This window comes from Rhinatrema bivittatum, unplaced genomic scaffold (genome assembly GCF_901001135.1).
Source record: "Rhinatrema bivittatum unplaced genomic scaffold, aRhiBiv1.1, whole genome shotgun sequence".
NCBI lineage: Eukaryota > Metazoa > Chordata > Amphibia > Gymnophiona > Rhinatrematidae > Rhinatrema > Rhinatrema bivittatum.
This window is the reverse complement of record NW_021820281.1, coordinates 669,889-688,033: the sequence shown is the minus strand read 5'-3', so window position 1 is coordinate 688,033 and position 18,145 is coordinate 669,889. Positions and strand designations below refer to the sequence as shown.

The 18,145-nt window shown below is 43.2% G+C and overlaps 2 non-coding genes across 2 annotated transcripts; both read right to left on the bottom strand.

Moving 5' to 3' along the window:
* Positions 1 to 6,094: 6,094 nt before the first annotated feature.
* TRNAK-CUU lies at positions 6,095 to 6,167 on the bottom strand. Its single transcript has one exon. It is a non-coding gene; the product is annotated as a tRNA-Lys (tRNA).
* Positions 6,168 to 7,896: 1,729 nt separating this feature from the next.
* Positions 7,897 to 7,969, bottom strand: TRNAK-CUU. The gene has a single exon. It is a non-coding gene; the product is annotated as a tRNA-Lys (tRNA).
* Positions 7,970 to 18,145: the final 10,176 nt, after the last annotated feature.

The window sequence follows — 18,145 nt, the reverse complement described above, 5'->3', positions numbered from 1 at the left end:
GTTTTCCGGAATCCAAATTGGTGTGGGGAAAGAATATTATTCTCCTCCAGGTATTCTGAAAGTTGTTTGTTTACTATTCATTCCATGATTTTGGAGATCAAAGGTAGATTTGCTATGGGACAGAAGTTTTCAGGGTCAGTGGTCGGCAAGTTGGGTTTTTTTAGAAGTGGTTTAAGAATGGCTAGTTTTAGTTGTTCTGGTACCTGTCCTTGTGTCAAGGAGCGGTTAATGATATCTGCTATAGATTTAGAAATAATGTTTGGGATGGAGAGAAGAAGGTTGGATGGTATTGGGTCCAGCGGGTGAGAGGAGGGTTTTAGTTTCTTGAGGATGTTTTCGATATCCAGAGAAGATGGGGTCTCAAAGGATTCTAGGGTGGCGCTTCAGTTAGGGGCTATGTTGAGTGAGGGAGGAGTTGCCAGGTGAGATGTGGAGAGTGGCTTTATGAGGGTGGCTATCTTTTTCTTGAAAAAGATGGCTAGTTCTGTGGCTTTGTTAAGCGCTAAGTCATCAGGTATGGTGGGGGGAGAAGGTTTTGTGAGTGATGCAACATAGGAGAATAAGGCTTTAGAATCAAAGATTCAGTGCCAGGAAAAATAGTGGAAAGTGTTCTAAACATCAAAATCACAGAACATATAGAAAGACATGGCTTAATGGAACAAAGTCAGCATAGCTTTACCCAGGGCAAGTCTTGCCTCACAAATCTGCTTCACTTTTTTGAAGGAGTTAATAAACATGTGGATAAAGGTGAACCGGTAGATATAGTATACTTGGATTTTCAGAAGGCGTTTGACAAAGTTCCTCATGAGAGGCTTCTAGGAAAAGTAAAAAGTCATTGGATAGGTGGCGATGTCCTTTCATGGATTGCAAACAGGCTAAAAGACAGGAAACAGAGAGTAGGATTAAATGGGCAATTTTCTCAGTGGAAGGGAGTGGACAGTGGAGTGCCTCAGGGATCTGTATTGGGACCCTTACTGTTCAATATATTTATAAATGATCTGGAAAGAAATACGACGAGTGAGATAATCAAATTTGCAGATGACACAAAATTGTTCAGAGTAGTTAAATCACAAGCAGATTGTGATAAATTGCAGGAAGACCTTGTGAGACTGGAAAATTGGGCATCCAAATGGCAGATGAAATTTAATGTGGATAAGTGCAAGGTGATGCATATAGGGAAAAATAACCCATGCTATAATTACAAAATGTTGGGTTCCATATTAGGTGCTACAACCCAAGAAAGAGATCTAGGTGTCATAGTGGATAACACATTGAAATCGTCGGTGCAGTGTGCTGCGGCAGTCAAAAAAGCAAACAGAATGTTGGGAATTATTATAAAAGGAATGGTGAATAAAACGGAAAATGTCATAATGCCTCTGTATCGCTCCATGGTGAGACCGCACCTTGAATACTGTGTACAATTCTGGTCCCCGCATCTCAAAAAAGATATAATTGCGATGGAGAAGGTACAAAGAAGGGCTACCAAAATGATAAGGGGAATGGAACAACTCCCCTATGAGGAAAGACTAAAGAGGTTAGGACTTTTCAGCTTGGAGAAGAGACGACTGAGGGGGGATATGATAGAGGTGTTTAAAATCATGAGAGGTCTAGAACGGGTAGATGTGAATCGGTTGTTTACTCTTTCGGATGGTAGAAAGACTAGGGGGCACTCCATGAAGTTAGCATGGGGCACATTTAAAACTAATTGGAGAAAGTTCTTTTTTACTCAATGCACAATTAAACTCTGGAATTTGTTGCCAGAGAATGTGGTTAGTGCAGTTAGTATAGCTGTGTTTAAAAAAGGATTGGATAAGTTCTTGGAGGAGAAGTCCATTACCTGCTATTAAGTTCACTTAGCGAATAGCCACTGCCATTAGCAATGGTTACATGAAATAGACTTAGTTTTTGGGTACTTGCCAGGTTCTTATGGCCTGGATTGGCCACTGTTGGAAACAGGATGCTGGGCTTGATGGACCCTTGGTCTGACCCAGTATGGCATTTTCTTATGTTCTTATGTTCTTATGTAAAGATGAAGTGGTGGATCTTTTTGGAGAAGAAATCTTTTTTAGCTTTGAGAATGGCATTCCTGTAGGCGTTTAGAAGGGATTTATAGACTGATAGGGTTGAGGTGGACAGATTCTTACGCCAACTATGCTCTTTGCTACGAAGATCTTGTTTGAGAGCTTTAAGTTCCGGGGTGAACCACGGTTTCCTATTGTCCTGGGGAGGGTATAGTGATTTTGTGACGGTAGGGTTAACCTGTTCTGCAACTTTGTTTGTGATCCTGAACCAGGAGGTGGTCGCTGAGTGGGCATCTGTGAGATCGATTTGAGCTAGATATTTTGAAAGATGCTTGTTAAGATGGTCAATGGCACAGAGTTTCCTGAACTGAATTGTGGTGTTAGGGAATAGAAGCGGGTGGTGGTCTGAGATTTGAAGCTCTAAGGAGATGATTTGATGGTCTGACCAGGGGACTGGAACGCAGGTTGGGAAAGTAGCAGCTGAGATGCCCTCATTTATGAAAATGAGGTCCAATGTTTGGCCTGCTTTGTGCGTGGGACTGTTGACGATTTGTCTGAGGCCCAAGTGACTGAGTGCAGAGAGTAGAATTTCACAATTGGGAGGTTGTGGTGAGGTTTCCACGTTTATGTTGAAGTCTCCCATCAGGATAGCTGGTTTATCCAAGGTAAAATGTTTAGCAGTAAATTCAATCACCGGAGAGGGGTCCGAATTGAGGTTTCCAGGGGGTGCATAGATGAGGCCGAGTTGGAGATGATTAGATTTGAAGAGGGCTAATTTGAGGTTATTAGATATGGAGGATAGTTGCAAAGAGAGGCCTAGACCCTTTTTTGCTGCTAGCAGTAGGCCTCCTCCTCTTTTTTTCGGTCTAGGGATTGAATGGATGTCATAAAGATGATTGGGGAGCTGATTCAATAAAACTGTGTCAGTTGGTTTCAACCACGTTTCCGTGATTGCACAAATGTCCGGTTTGTAGTCTAGCAGATGGTCATTGAGTAGATGAGATTTTTTGGTAATGGATTGAGCGTTGAATAAGGTTAGTGTGAAGAGGGTGAGATCGAGCAATTGGGAGACTGGAGAAATCACAATTGGGATTAATCTTTGTTGTCAGAGGCCTAATGCCCTAGGCCTGCTGATCCTGCGATTGAAAGTTATGGGTATTTTGAGAGTACTCATCTTAGGTAATGGGGTGATAGTGAGACTGTTATGATAGGTCAAAATGCTGGAAGAATGAACGGCGTACCAGGTAGGAGAGGACTTGCTGGGTCTGGCGACTGTGAGGTCTATAAGGTGCACCTTAACAGTCGTGATTGTTAATGTCGCAGGTCTATTTATTTTATGAAGACTGATGATAGATGTTTTTAGAGAAGGTCGAGAGTGGGTATCCTGGCGGTGGAGAGAGAGCTAGCTTACCAGCAGGGGAGGTGATGAGTCCTAATTAATAGTTGTCTGGAAGGAGTGAAGTGAACTTGGGGTGGCAGTAATGGACCAAGAGAAAATATTTTGTTGAAAGAAAGTTGGATGAGAGTTGGGCGAGGCTGTATGAGTGCTGGATGGGTGCTGGACGAGTGCTGGACAGGTGCTGGACAGGTGCTGGATGGATGCTGGACAGGTGCTGGACAGGTGCTGGATGGGTGCTGGACGGGTGCTGGATGAGGCTGGATGAGTGCTGGACGAGGCTGGATGGGTGCTGGACAAGGCTGGACGAGGCTGGACGAGGCTGGATGGGTGCTGAATGAGGCTGGACGAGGCTGGATGGGTGCTGAATGAGGCTGGACGAGTGCTGGATGGGTGCTGGATGGGTGCTGTACGAGGCTGGACGAGTGCTGGACAGGTGCTGGACGGGTGCTGGACGACGCTGGATGAGTGCTGGATTGGTGCTGGATGGGTGCTGGATGAGGCTGGATGAGTGCTGGATGAGTGCTGGATGGGTTCTGGACAAGGCTGGATGAGTGCTGGACAGGTGCTGGATGGGTGCTGGATGAGGCTGGATGAGTGCTGGACGAGGCTGGACGAGTGCTGGATGGGTGCTGGATGGGTGCTGGATGAGGCTGGACGAGTGCTGGATGAGTGCTGGATAAGTGCTGGACGAGTGCTGGAGGGGTGCTGGATGGGTGCTGGATGGGTGCTGGATGAGGCTGGACGAGTGCTGGATGGGTGCTGGACAAGGCTGGACGAGTGCTGGACGAGTGCTGGATGGGTGCTGGATGAGGCTGGACGAGGCTGGACGAGTGCTAGACGAGTGCTGGACGGGTGCTGGATGAGGCTGGATGGCTGCTAGATGAATGCAAGCGAAGGTAGTAGAGGGGCGAAAGTATGTTGGCTGTAAGTTGAGTGTAGCAATACTGAGGAGAGGCTGACTATCCGGAGCGGGGCTTTAGTTCTTATTCCTGAGGCTCTCAAAGGGGCGCACTAAGGGGCAGGCCCCTTAGTCGCGCTCCTTCGGACGTGCAACGCCCGGCGCGCAACGCCGTCGGGACGCGCATGAATTTAAAGCTGCTATCTCTGCCCTCTGATAGGCCTGCTGCCAAACAGGGGGCGGGGTTGAACTCACTGTTCGGTGCCGGCTCCTTCTTCTTTCTTTTATTTCAGCTGTTATCCTTTCTCTCCCTCGTCTCTTGATTAGCGCCGGGAGAATCTCCCCCTCTGCACGGCTCACTGATTTAATTTAAGTGAGCGGGCTCATGCCACGACTAGGCCGCCTGAGCCCCGGCAGAAGAGGTAGGGAGTAGCTGGTGGGAATCGAGCGAGGGAGGCTTCAAAGAGGGACGCCGTCGGGACGCTCACAAATTTAAAGCTGCTATCTCTGCCCTCTGATAGGCCTGCTGCCGAACAGGGGGCGGGGTTGAACTCACTGTTCGGTGCCGGCTCCTTCTTCTTTCTTTTATTTCAAATCTAGAATCTCTTGCACTTGCAACCTTACCGATTGATTAAATCCTTCATCTATTTCAGTGTAAAACTGTCGATCGCTAAGCTGTCTTAAGACCTCCTGGTTATAATTACACACATCCAGCACAACTACCCCTCCCCCTTTATCTGCAGCTACAATCACAATGGAATCATCCCCCCTCAACTCTTGAACGGAATAGAGAATTATTGAGAAATATCCCTGTGTTTATTTACCGTTTTGCATTTTTTTGTGACAGGAAGTTTCCAGAATACAGTCGGACTGGTTTGTGGGAGGAATCAGTCCTCAGTCTCACAGCACTTTGGACAAGTCTTGAGAGCTATGATGAAACATATTTGACAGTATATTTATTTCTCGGTGGACCCAGTGCAACTGCAAGAGATCTGGCATGGATTCTTTGACATAGCTGGGATGCCCAATGTATTGGGAGCTGTTATGGAGTCTCAATTTAGTGGACCCTTGGGCCGACCTGCAGGTGACTGGGAAAGGTGTTCAATGTCTCTAGTATGTGGCAGGCCGGGAGGCAGATGTTCTGGCAGGACGTAGAGGTGCTCTTCACCCTTGAAGCTGGTTCTCCCCCGGGAGAAGCCCGTAGGATCCCAACCACTGGGACTTAGGCGGCTTCACCCTTGGAAGCCAAAGCCCCCCCGGGAGGAGCCCGTAGGATCCTAACCACTGGGACTTAGGCGGGTAGTTGACCATGACTGAGAACTGGAACCAGACTAGAACAGTAGACAGCTACTTTAACAGGACTCGGGTACTGGAACCAGGCAGGAACTGAGCAGGTACTGTAGCAGGCAAGCAGGAACCAAGCGGGTACTGTAGCAGGCAAACAGGAACCAAGCGGGTACTGTAGCAGGCAAGCAGGAACGGAGCAAGTACCAAGGCAACTCACTCCGGGGCACAGCGCAAGAGGGAACCAGGAGGTAAACCCATTGCAAGGCAAAGACTGTGTCAGCGGCCAGCTTATCAAGGCCGCAGCGTCTGATGTCAGGAACTGGGTGGAGTCACCTCTGGCACGAAATGACCAAGGATACATCAAGCCCAGCATCCTGTTTCCAACAGTGGCCAATCCAGGCCATAAGAACCTGGCAAGTACCCAATGCTTCACTAACATTTTTGTAGGTTTCCTAATGAATTACTGAAACAGAAAAAGTAAATACCCCTGGCCTAACATGGGGCTTGAACCCATGACCCTGAGATTAAGAGTCTCTTGCTCTACCAATTGAGCTAGTCAGGCTTAGAAAAAAAAGCCTTTTTTCAGCAAAAATTGGTTCTCACAATCTTTGCTTAACTCACATTTCATACAGCTGTAGGGATTCAAACAACTCAATATTTGCACCCGTGTCGTAAGACACCAACCGAGTAGAAATGGCCTAAAAAAGCGCCCAAATGGCACGCACATGCGCCTAGGAGCAGGGCATCCATGGGAAGCTTCCCGGCAGCACGGCCCCCACGGGGACACCACCGAACAGGGCGCAAACCAGGCCTCCAGAAGCGGGAATAGGTCCAGGAGCACGGAGGTAAGGGGCTGGTCGCGGTGCTCATGGCCAGATCCGCAACAGTACCTCCTCTCTTACGCCCCTTCTTTGCCGGTCTGGGTTTACTTGGTTGGTCCAGATGGAACTGCCGTAATAAGTCCTTGTCGAGGATGTTACGGGCCGGTTCCCAAGAATTATCCTCGGGTGCGCAACCTTCCCAGGCAAGCAAGTAATCCCAGCATCATTGATGGAACTGGACATCCAAAATCTCATGTACTTGAGATGTAACATTGTCCGGTACCAAAGGATCCGATGGTTCAGGAGCCTGAGAGTGGTATCTGGATAAAACAAGAGGCTTCAGCAATGACACATGGAAAACGTCATGTATGCACATGGAGGAGGGTAGGCTGTAAAGTATCACAGAGCTTTGAAAGAGAGGGTCAAAGCTTTCTCGATAAGAAGCCTTTGCTCTTCATTCATTATGAAATGGGTGGGTCCTACTTTAAGATCTTCTTTCATTCCCGTTTTAGCTGCTTGGAGAATCCTGTATATTTTCTCCCAAGTACTGAGGACATTTTGCTCATAATGCAGCATGAAGATTCCAGGGCATCCACGACAACCACGGAACCCAATGAGTGAGGAAATTCTCCATTATGAGTAGAAGCTCCTCTGATTCAAAGTCACTGAGAATGAAAGTTTTGTGAACATTGATTTTTTCTTTGAATGTTTGAATTTTTCTGCTTTCATTATTTCAGTTTATGCTTCCTTGTAAATTCACTTCAAAGTTCATCCTGCCTTGTTTTCCTTTCTCACTATATGACTTAATTTTTCTTCTCCTTTCTTCTACTCATTTTTATTAGATGTTCATGCCTTTTTCATAACACGGAAAGGTTTACAAAAATCTTGTAATCTATTTTTTTCTGTAAATTGGTCCATCAATAGAAAGCAGCCCAGTATGGAGAGAATGAAATAAAATGTCAGAATTCTCATTGGAATACACAGTATTTCATTCAAGACACCATATTAGGTTTCAGGCCAAAATAGATTCTAGTAAAAGCCATATATTATGTATTGCAGATTTGCTCTGCTATGGCAAATTGATTGAGGAAACAGCGACAGCATGTTCACCCAGGAAGAAGTACAATTCCTTGATAATTTCTAGAAAGTGGTTCCCTTTGGGTGAATATTTGTGATTTTGAACATGGATTCCTTTTTTCTGAGAAGCATATGAAGTTGTCATTTCTGCTCTGCAGGTTGGAAACTGATAGTATATTTTTTTCTGGCACCATAAGTTGCTTAAATGTTCAGAAAAGGAGATACCCATAAGAAGATGCCATACTGGGTCAGACCAAGGATACATCAAGAACAGCATCCTGTTTCCAACAGTTGCCAATCCAGGCCATAAGAACCTGGCAAGTACCCAATGCTTCACTAACATTTTTGTAGGTTTCCTAATGAATTACTGAAACAGAAAAAGTAAATACCCCTTGCCCATCATCAGGCTTGAACCAATGACCCTGAGATTAAGAGTCTCATGCTCTACCGACTGAGCTAATCAGGCTTGGAGAGTAACCCTTTTTTCAGCAGAAATTGGTTCTCACAATCTTTGTCTAAGTCACATTTCATACAGCTGTAGGGATTCAACAACTCAATATTTGCACCCATGTCGTAAGACACCAACCGAGTAGGAATTGCAGGTTCAGCTCACCTTAATCTAACCATGATATTTTTGTGATTTCTGTGGGTTTGGGTTTCACCTCTTCTCTTATGTGTATAAAAGGCATATTTCACTTTTGTAAAATCATTCTTTCAATGAAGACACTGGATTAGGATTCCTGTCTAAATCTTTTTTTCTGAGCATCAAGTGGCAATGGCATTTATAGCCACGAGGTTTCAAGCTGTTATTATATTTATTTCCAGTATTTTAATGAGCACAATTTAATCAGCAAGTAGATAATAATATGGGCCATATACATTTGTTCCACAGGTTTGTTCTGGTAGAGAAAATTGACTGTGAGAATATAGACAGGATATTTAGGCAAGAAGGATTACAATTTTTGATATATTCTAGAAAGTGCTTCCAGTTGTGTGAATTATTTCGACATGGTTTAATTGTCATAAGAATAAAATATTATTTTAAGCTGTGCACTCACAGTTGACACTAATATTAGATTTTGTACCTGCCAATTAGATCAATGGTAATTGTTATATGTTATTTCTGACATATTTTCATGGCGACCTCTCATTATAATAGTCATGATGGTTATTATTGGGTGAAATTCTTCACAAAGCATGATCAGAAAGTTCATCTGAGAAGAATTACATTCTTTCTGAGAATTAAAGAAAATACTGCCTTCTCATTTGAACTATTTCACTAAATTCAATTTCAGGTGACTATATAACAAAAGTAACCCCCTATGAAACATAGTTATCATGTATCATCACCTTTGCATAGCTACCGTTAAAAACTCCATAGAGAGGGGGTCTCTATTCACTAGAAAAATAATACTTCTTTTAAACACTCATAAGGGTGCTGAATTTAATGCTAAACTAAAATTGAATTAAAACATTTAGAGATTACTTTAAAGAAAACAGATGAGCTTGCAGAAACTATACCACATTGATCATAACAAACTGTTGCATTAAATTGTAAGCAAATAGTTAAAATCTGGCAAAATAGGTTTAAAATTAATATTCACTTTCAAGGTATTTCTCAAAGACAGAAAGCGTGTTGAATTAAATAAACATATGGGTTTCACCTCTTCGCTTATGTGTATAAAAGTCATATTTCACTTTTGTAAAATTATTCTTTCAATGAAGACACTGTATTAGGATTCCTGTCTAAATCTTTTTTTCTGAGCATCAAATGGCAATGGCATTTATGGCCACGAGGTTTCAAGCTGTTATTATATTTATTTCCAGTATTTTAATGAGCACAATTTAATCAGCAAGTAGATAATAATATGGGCCATAATAGGGGCTGATGAGTAAAGATGGCCGGCGCCATCTTTAAAGATGGCGCCGGCCATCCAGTGCTCCTACCATGTGACAGGGGCCGGCCAATGGCACGGATACCCTGTCACATGGTAAGGGCAAAGGGGCATCGGCACCATTTTATTTTAGCGCAGCTGATGCCTGGGAATGGGAAATCGCTCCACGAGGCTTTATTGGAGTGTATTGGGAAGGAATTGGGAAAAAAGCAACTCGCATCGCTGTGTGTAATTTAAAAAATCCCCCCTGCGCACACAAGTGGGGCACTTACAGGCACATGCGCGTGCCGATACAAAATCAGGTGCATATGTGCACATGGTGTCAGATTTTATAACATGCATATGGCGGCACGTGCATGTTATAAAATTGTCGTGTCCGTGTGCGCGCGCGCATGGTATAAAATCTACCCCATTATCTCTCATATGGATAATTCTCGTGACATGCTATAAAACCAGGCCTCCCCCTAATTAACTCATTAGGAAGAATAAAGTTTCCCTACCTAGGATCAAAGGCCATTATAGTGGCACTCAGTTTTAAATATTACTTCCTTTAATATATTTTTACATTGTCTGTAATCTGCTTTGAGATGATTTTTGGGAAAAAGCGGAATATCAAATCTAAGAACATAAGAACATAAGAAATTGCCATGCTGGGTCAGACCAAGGGTCCATCAAGCCCAGCAGCATCCTGTTTCCAACAGAGGCCATACCATACCACCGGGACGACCCATAGTATCATCAAAGGGATCACTCCTAGAACCACTTTCACAGTTCGTAGATCGGTCCTTACGTAAATTCATACCACAGATAACATCATACATACGTGACTCGGCCCATCTCATGACAATTTTACAAGCACTTCATCCGGACCCAAAATCCACAATGTTGGTTACAGTAGATGTGACGGCGTTATACACCTCGATCCCGCAAATTGAAGCCATAGAAGTGATCATGAACACTCTTACCACGGTACAAACACCACAAAGGATCCCAAATGAGTTCATTGTAGAAATGGCAAGCATAGCATTGCAAGAAAACTATTTTATGTTCTTAGGGAATTTCTACAAACAAATCAAGGGAACAGCAATGGGGGCCACCATGGCCCCCGACTTGGCAAATCTATATATGTCAGAATTTGAACAAAAGTGTGTGTATCAAAGTTCGTATTATACACATGTGGAAGAGTGGAAAAGGTTCATTGACGATATATTCTTCATCTGGACAGGAGGAGAAGATGAACTTAAAGCGTTTATTAGATGGCTAAACAACTGCAACCCACATTTACGATTCACCAGTCAACATGATCCTCATACCATTTATTTTTTGGACATTCAGATTTCATTAACAGATGAAGGATTTCACTTTACCATCTTCCGGAAACCCACAGATCGCAACACCTTATTGCACTATTCCTCTTTTCATCCTAATCATCTAAGAGACAATTTGCCAGTAGGTCAATTTTTGCGACTCAGAAGATTATGCTCTACAACAGCAGAATTTAAGACACAATCTGAGGACATGACTAACAGGTTCTTACAAAGAGGATATCCACCCTCTGTAGTGAAGAGAGCATACAAAAGGGCAAGATGGGCAAATAGAGACCTTCTTCTTGAACCTAAAATTCCACAGAAAAATGAACGGATGGTCTGTGTTCTTCCGTACACACCGCAAGCACAAATGTTGAAAAGAAGCATCTTAAAACATTGGTCCATCTTACAAATCCATCCGGGTTTTAGGGAGAAACCAATGTTTGCCCTAACAAAAGCCAAAAATTTGAAGGATCTGACGGTTCACTCTAATTTGTTACCTCTAAGAGAAGTACAAACTTACCAACAAGGTAATCAAAAGAAATGTGGGAAGTGCAGCGCATGCAGCTACATGTATGAAGGCACATCACTTATTATACCAGGAAGAAAACAGTTTTATTTTCATCAGGAATATAACTGTGATTCAACAAAGGTTGTATATGCACTTTGGTGTTCCTGCCACAAAATTTACATAGGCAAGACCATGAGGAAGTTGAAAAACAGAATTCAGGAGCATGTGAGCCGTCTTAGACATCAAGTAGAGGGGGCACCGCTCACCGACCATTGGAAAGAACTGGGCCACTCACCGGAGGACCTCCGAGTGGCAGTGATTTATCAGTTACAAGAACATCCAAGAGGTGGAGACCTGAATTCAAAGTTGATACAGATAGAACAGAGATTCATTTATACATGGAATACTACAGCCCCACATGGGCTGAATCGGGAAATAGACTGGACAGTTTTTACATAAAAGTATGGATATTAAGGAGAGGGTTGAAGGATAAAACACATACACATAGGTAGGTTGAGAGGGTTGAGAGGGTTGAGAGGGTTGAAGGAAAAAACACATACACATAGGTAGCAGACAGCACTCCTAATTCAACATTAAGGCATTTCTTTAATTGTTAAGGTTCATTCAAAATGATAATTTTCAGACAGACAGGGATCCCAGTATATATTTAGCAGAGACAACCCATTCCTATATGGCAGCATTGGGTTAAGTATACAAGTTAGTTCAGTAGACAGACAGTATATATATATAAGGGAGGTATTTATCCTCCCTCAGATTTCAGCACACATCAATTTATGGTAAACCAATAGTGGGATACACCCCAGAGCTAACTAACAGACAGGAATAGAGTCATAGGATTAAAGAAAATGCAAAAATATTAATCTGGAAGACCCTGTGGAATTTTTAGCAAGCATCAATAGAGTGAACTAGAAACGTAGTGAAAACCACATGGAGCCAAAAGAGAGAACAAGGAATGAAGTGAACTAGAGTGAACTAGAAACGTAGTGAAAACCACATGGAGCCAAAAGAGAGAACCAGGAATGAAGTGTTGAAAATACATCCATTTAGAGTAAAAAAAAATCCATGGTCAAAATCGCGCTAACATTGGAATGTAAGGGAGGTGGGCAGATACAGCGAGATCATTAAACTAAGCAGTGACCCCGATAGGATTTATTAAGGTGTAATTAGTAGCTGATGGGTCCACCCCCCGCATCATAGATGGAACCCCGCCCTCCAAGTTGAAGACAGCAGCAGGCGTCGGAGAAATCAGTTCTCCACTAGGTCCGCATAACAAAGTAAAAGGTAAAAATCACTAATGGAGACATGGGTCCATAGAGAACATAGAGAACGTGGTGATTTCACACCATCACTAAGTAGAACAATATTAAACAACATAGAACCTGGGCAAAAATCACATGTATAATAAGATTTATGGTAATGAGAAGGGTCGGCCCTCCCGTAGCCCCTAACTGTAAGCGGACGTGGGAGTGCTCAGTCTCCCATCAGGTCCGCATGACAATGCGCAAAGCAATGATTCATTTATTAATTGAATTTGTGATAAGGGACTGGCGCGATTAAGACAGACAGAAGATAGCACCTCATATTCTATAGAGCTGGGGTATATAGAATGTACACCTCGATGAATGCACGGTCTTTTTTAGAGATATCACCCTAATTAAACACACCGGCGTCGGCCTCGGTTCAGTGACGGGAGGTGTCTGGAAACCTGCGGTAAGTATAAAAGTGCAGTATAGGCACTAGCGCCTTAGACATGGAAGTAAGGCGTCGTCCACGTATAACCGAATAACAACAACAAACGTAAGTGTTAAAGACTTGATAGTGGTAATTAACAAATGAGTAGAGTCACAATAATGATTAAGTAAGAGCTAAACGCTTTGGTTTTTATAGTTGGAGACACTACAAACGCTATGTATCCGGAGAGGACACAGCAGTTTTCCCTCCCGTAGCCCCTGAAGCAGGCACCTAGTGCCGAAACATGGCCCATGTCGGGCAGGCAGACGCGACCCACTGAGAAGGAACAGAAACGGCAGCCTTGATAAGTATTCAAACATAAGAATTAACTGTTGGGTCGCCTCGGCAAACAGGGAGGTGGGATTTTATGAAAATAGTTAAAGAGAAAAGAAAGAATAAAAATTGGTTCTATACAAGATATCAATAATAAAGAGTAATAGACGGGGCGAATGAAAAGGACAATTAAAAATTGGTTGTCCTCAAACAGAGCCACCGTACAGGAGAGACACCACAATACAAGTTTTCCCTTATATTGGTGAAGGTTGGAGAATTACTGATGCCAGTAATAGCAGAGGCCATTCCCTAAGTCATCTTGATTAATAGCAGTTAATGGACTTCTCCTCCAAGAACTTATCCAAACCTTTTTTAAACCCAGCTACACTAACTGCATTAACCACATCCTCTGGCAACAAATTTCAGAGCTTAATTGTGCATTGAGTAAAAAATGTGCTACTTGCTAACTTCATGGAGTGCCCCCTAGTTCTTCTACTATCTGAAAGTATAAATAACTGATTCACATTCACTCATTCAAGACCTCTCATGATTTTAAAGACCTCTATCATATCCCCCTCAGCCGTCTCTTCTTCAAGATGAACAACCCTAACCTCTTCAGACTTTCCTCTTAGGGGAACTGTTGCATCCCCTTTATCATTTTGGTTGCCCTTCTCTGTACCTTCTCCATTGTAACTATATCTTTTTTGAGATGCGGTGACCAGAATTATACACAGTATTCAAGGTGTGGTCTCACCTTGGAGCGATACAGAGACATTATGATATTTTCCGTTTTATTAACCATTCCCTTCCTAATAATTCCTAACATTCTATTTGCTTTCTTGACTGCTGCAGCACACTGAGCCAACAATTTCAAAGTATTATCCATTATTTATTAATCTGTTTATTTATTTTAGAAGCTTTTCTACCGACTTTCATGAAAAAGACATATTGCATCGGTTTACATAGAACTAAAGGTTGGAAATACATCAAACTAAAGGTTGGAAGTACATCAAACATTATGATGCCTAAATCTTTTTTCTGGGTGGTAGCTCCTAATATGGAACCTAGTATCGTGTAACTACAGCAAGGGTTATTTTTCCCTATATGCAACACTTGCTCTTGTCCACATTAAATTTCTTCTGCGATTTGGATGCCCAATCTTCCAATCTCACAAGGTCTTCCTGCAATTTATCACAATCTACTTGTAATTTAACTACTCTGAATAATTTTGTATCATCTACAAATTTGATAACCTCACTCATCGTATTCCTTTCCAGATCATTTATAAATATATTAAAAAGCACTGGTCCAAGTACACACTGTTTACCCCTTTTCCACTGAGAAAATTGACCATTTAATCCTTCTCTCTGTTTCCTTTTAACCAGTTTGCAATCCATGAAAGGACATCACTTCCTATCCCTTAACTTTTTAGTTTTCTTAGAAGCCTCTCATGAGGGACTTTGTCAAGTGCCTACTGAAAATCCAAATACACTATTTATTTTATTTATGTATTCAGTTTTATATACCGATGTTCACCTTTATCCACGTTTAATAACCCCTTCAGAAAAATGAAGCAGATTTGTGAGGCAAGACTTCCCTTGGGTAAATTCATGTTGACTGTGTTCCATTGTTATGTATGCTGGCCATGGGGCTCCGCAGCCAGTCCCAGTTACCTCTTACTGCCCAACAGCAATGGCAGCAGGCTCTGGCTCTCTGGTGGCAGAGGGGAGCCACTGCCGATGCAGGTCACATCTTCCCAGGTCCGCCGGAGTCCCTCCTCCATCTTAGGCATCCAGGACACCGCCAACTGCCGCCCTGGCATGGGCCTCTCCTATGCGTTGCCTCCTCCCAGGATTTAAAGGGCCAGTGGCAGGAAAATGTCCGCCCCTCTTTATGATGTCATCAAGTCCAGCCTATTTAAAGCTACATCAGGCTCCCAGCAGGCAACTTGGCAATGGGAGCTGACGGCCCAAGTGTAGGTTATGGCTCCCGGACCCCCGCTGGACCACCAGGGACTTTTGGCAAGTCTTTGGGGGGACTTTTCAAAAGTCCCTGGTGGTCCAGCGGGGGTCCTGGAGTGATCTCCTGCACTCGGGCCATCAGCTGCCAGTATTCAAAATGGTGCCAATAGCCTTTGCCCTTACTATGTCACAAGGGCTACTGGTGCAATTGGTTGGCCCCTGACACATGGTAGGAGCACAAGATGGCACCAGCCGTCCATTGCTCCTACCATGTGACGGGGCCAACCAATGGCACGGTAGCCCCTGTGAGATAGTAAGGGTAAAGGGCACCAGCGCCATTTTGAATACTGATTCGTGGTAGGCCCGATGGCCTGAGAGGGAGATATCCCTTGCGGGATCCCGCTGGACCACCAGGGCTTTCAGTAATTATTGGGGAGGGATGGGGATGGTGGGAGGGGGGTTGTAATAAAGTAAAATTGAAGGGTTGATGTGTTTTTTTTCCGATGTGTTTTTTTTCACGATTCATTTTTTTTCATGATTCATTTTCCAATTCATTTTCTCTGATTCGTGCCACCGAAAAATGACCCGGGGAAAAACAACATTTTTCAATGAAACGCCCGAACCAAAATCTGACCCGACATGGAAAAACTTAGCTCATCTCTATGCAACACATATAATTCTTTCAGATTACTATACCCCAGATGCATGACTCTGCACTGCTTGGCATTGAATCTCAGCTGCCATATCTTCAACTGCTCTTCCAGCTTCCTTAATACCCATCTCATTCTTTCTATTCCTTCTAGTGTGTCCACTCTGTTCCAGATCTTAGTATCATCTGCAAATAGACCAACCTTACCTTCTATCCCTTCCGCAATGTCGCTCACAAAGATGTTGAACAGAGACGATCCCAACACCGATCCCTGTGGCACTCCACTGAATACCATTCTCTCTTCAGAATAGGTTTGATTTATTATCATCTGTAGACTTCTATCTGTCAACCAGTTTGTAATCCACACCATCACCTTGGAGCTTGCTCCCAAGCTTTTCATTTTGTTGATGAGTCTTCTATGCAGTTAGTGTAGCCGGGTTCAAAAAAGGTTTGGATAAGTTTTTGGAGGAGAAGTCCATTAACGGCTATTAATCAAGTTTCCTTAGGGAATAGCCACTGCTATTAATTGCATCAATAGCATTGGATCTTCTTAGTGTTTAGGTAATTGACAGGTTCTTGTGCCCTGGTTTGGCCACTGTTGGAAACAGGATCTTGGGCTTGATTGACCCTTGGTCTGACCCAGCATGGCAATTTCTTATGTTCTTATGTTCTTATGTGTGACCATATAAAAAACTTTATTAAAATCCAAGTAAATTACATTGAGCACTCTTCCCTGATCCAGCTCTCTAGTCACCCAATCAAAGAAATCAATTAGATTTGTCTGACAGGATCTTCCCATGGTGAAATATGCTTCCTCTGATCAAGCAACCCACTGGATTGAATATAGTTCACTAACCTTTCCTTCAGCAGAGTCTCCATTAATTTCCTCACCACCGAGGTGATGCTAACCATCCAGTAGTTTCCAGCCTCTTCTCTGCTTCCACTCTTGTGAAGCAGGACCACTACTGCTCTTCTCCAGTCACTAGGTACTACACCCTTTTCCAGGGATCTATTGAATAGGTCACACAGCAGACCTGTCTGCACATCTCTGAGCTCCCTCAGTATCCTGGGATGTACTCAATCTGTGTCCCCATGGCTTTGTCCACTTTCAGTTTTCTTAGCTCTTCCCATACATTATCTTCCGTAAATGGCATTTCATCTATTCTACCCCCTTCTACAGTTTGGATAACAAGGGACGGTCCTTCTCCAGGTTCTTCCTTAGTGAACTGAAGTATTTGTTTAATATTTCAGCCATTTCTTCATCTCTCTCCACCCATTGATCCTTGTCCTCTTTCAATTTCACTATACCACTATGGACCTTTATCATTTCTCTGATGTATCTGAAAAATGTTTTGTCACCTCGCTTTACCTCCTTGGCAATCCTTTCCTCCGCCTGTCTTTTTGCTTTTTTGATTCCTTTTTTCATCTCCCTCAGCTTTGCCAGATAATCCTCCATGTGTTCCACTTTTGGAATCCTTTATATTTCTGAATTACTGCTTCTTTTGCTTTTATTATATCAACCATCTCCTTTGTGAAAAGATTGGTTTCTTATTTCTCTTACTTTTGTTTACTTTTCTAACATATAGATTTTTTGCTTTTGTAATTGATCCTTTTAGTTTGGCCCACTGTTGTTCGACCTCTCCCATTTTCTCCCTGTCTTCAAGTTCGGCATCCAGATATTTCCCCATTTCTACAAAGTCTGTTTTCCTGAAGTTCAAAACTCGGGTCTGTGTGTGACTTCTCCGGATCAAATTTGCAATATCAAACCATATTGTATGATGATCACTGGTGCTGAGGTGGGCACCCACCCAGACATTAGAGACATTAGCCCCATTAGTGAGCACTAGCTCAAGTATATCTTCCTCCCTCGTGGGTTCCATTACCATTTGGTTGAACAGAGCCCCTTGCGGGGCATCCACTACTTTTATTAGATTCTGCAGAAGGGATTCTGCAGTCCATGTTCTGCAGGTTAAAGTCACCAACAATCAACACTTCCCCCTAATTTCCCACCTTTTTAATGTCTTTGATCAGATCTCTATCTAGTTCTTCCATTTGAGTCAGAGGCCTGTAAACCACTCCAATAAAAATGGATGTACCATCATCTTTTTTAGGACTGCACATAATGCTTCTTCTCTACCCCACTTTCTTGGATATAATTGTTGACATAAAGTTCTACTCCTCCCCCTTGTTTGTCCTTTCTTTCATTCCTTAACAAGTTATAGCCCGGTATGGTTGTATCTCAGTTATGAGAATCCGTGAACCATGTCTCTGTAACAGCAGCAATGTCCAAGTCC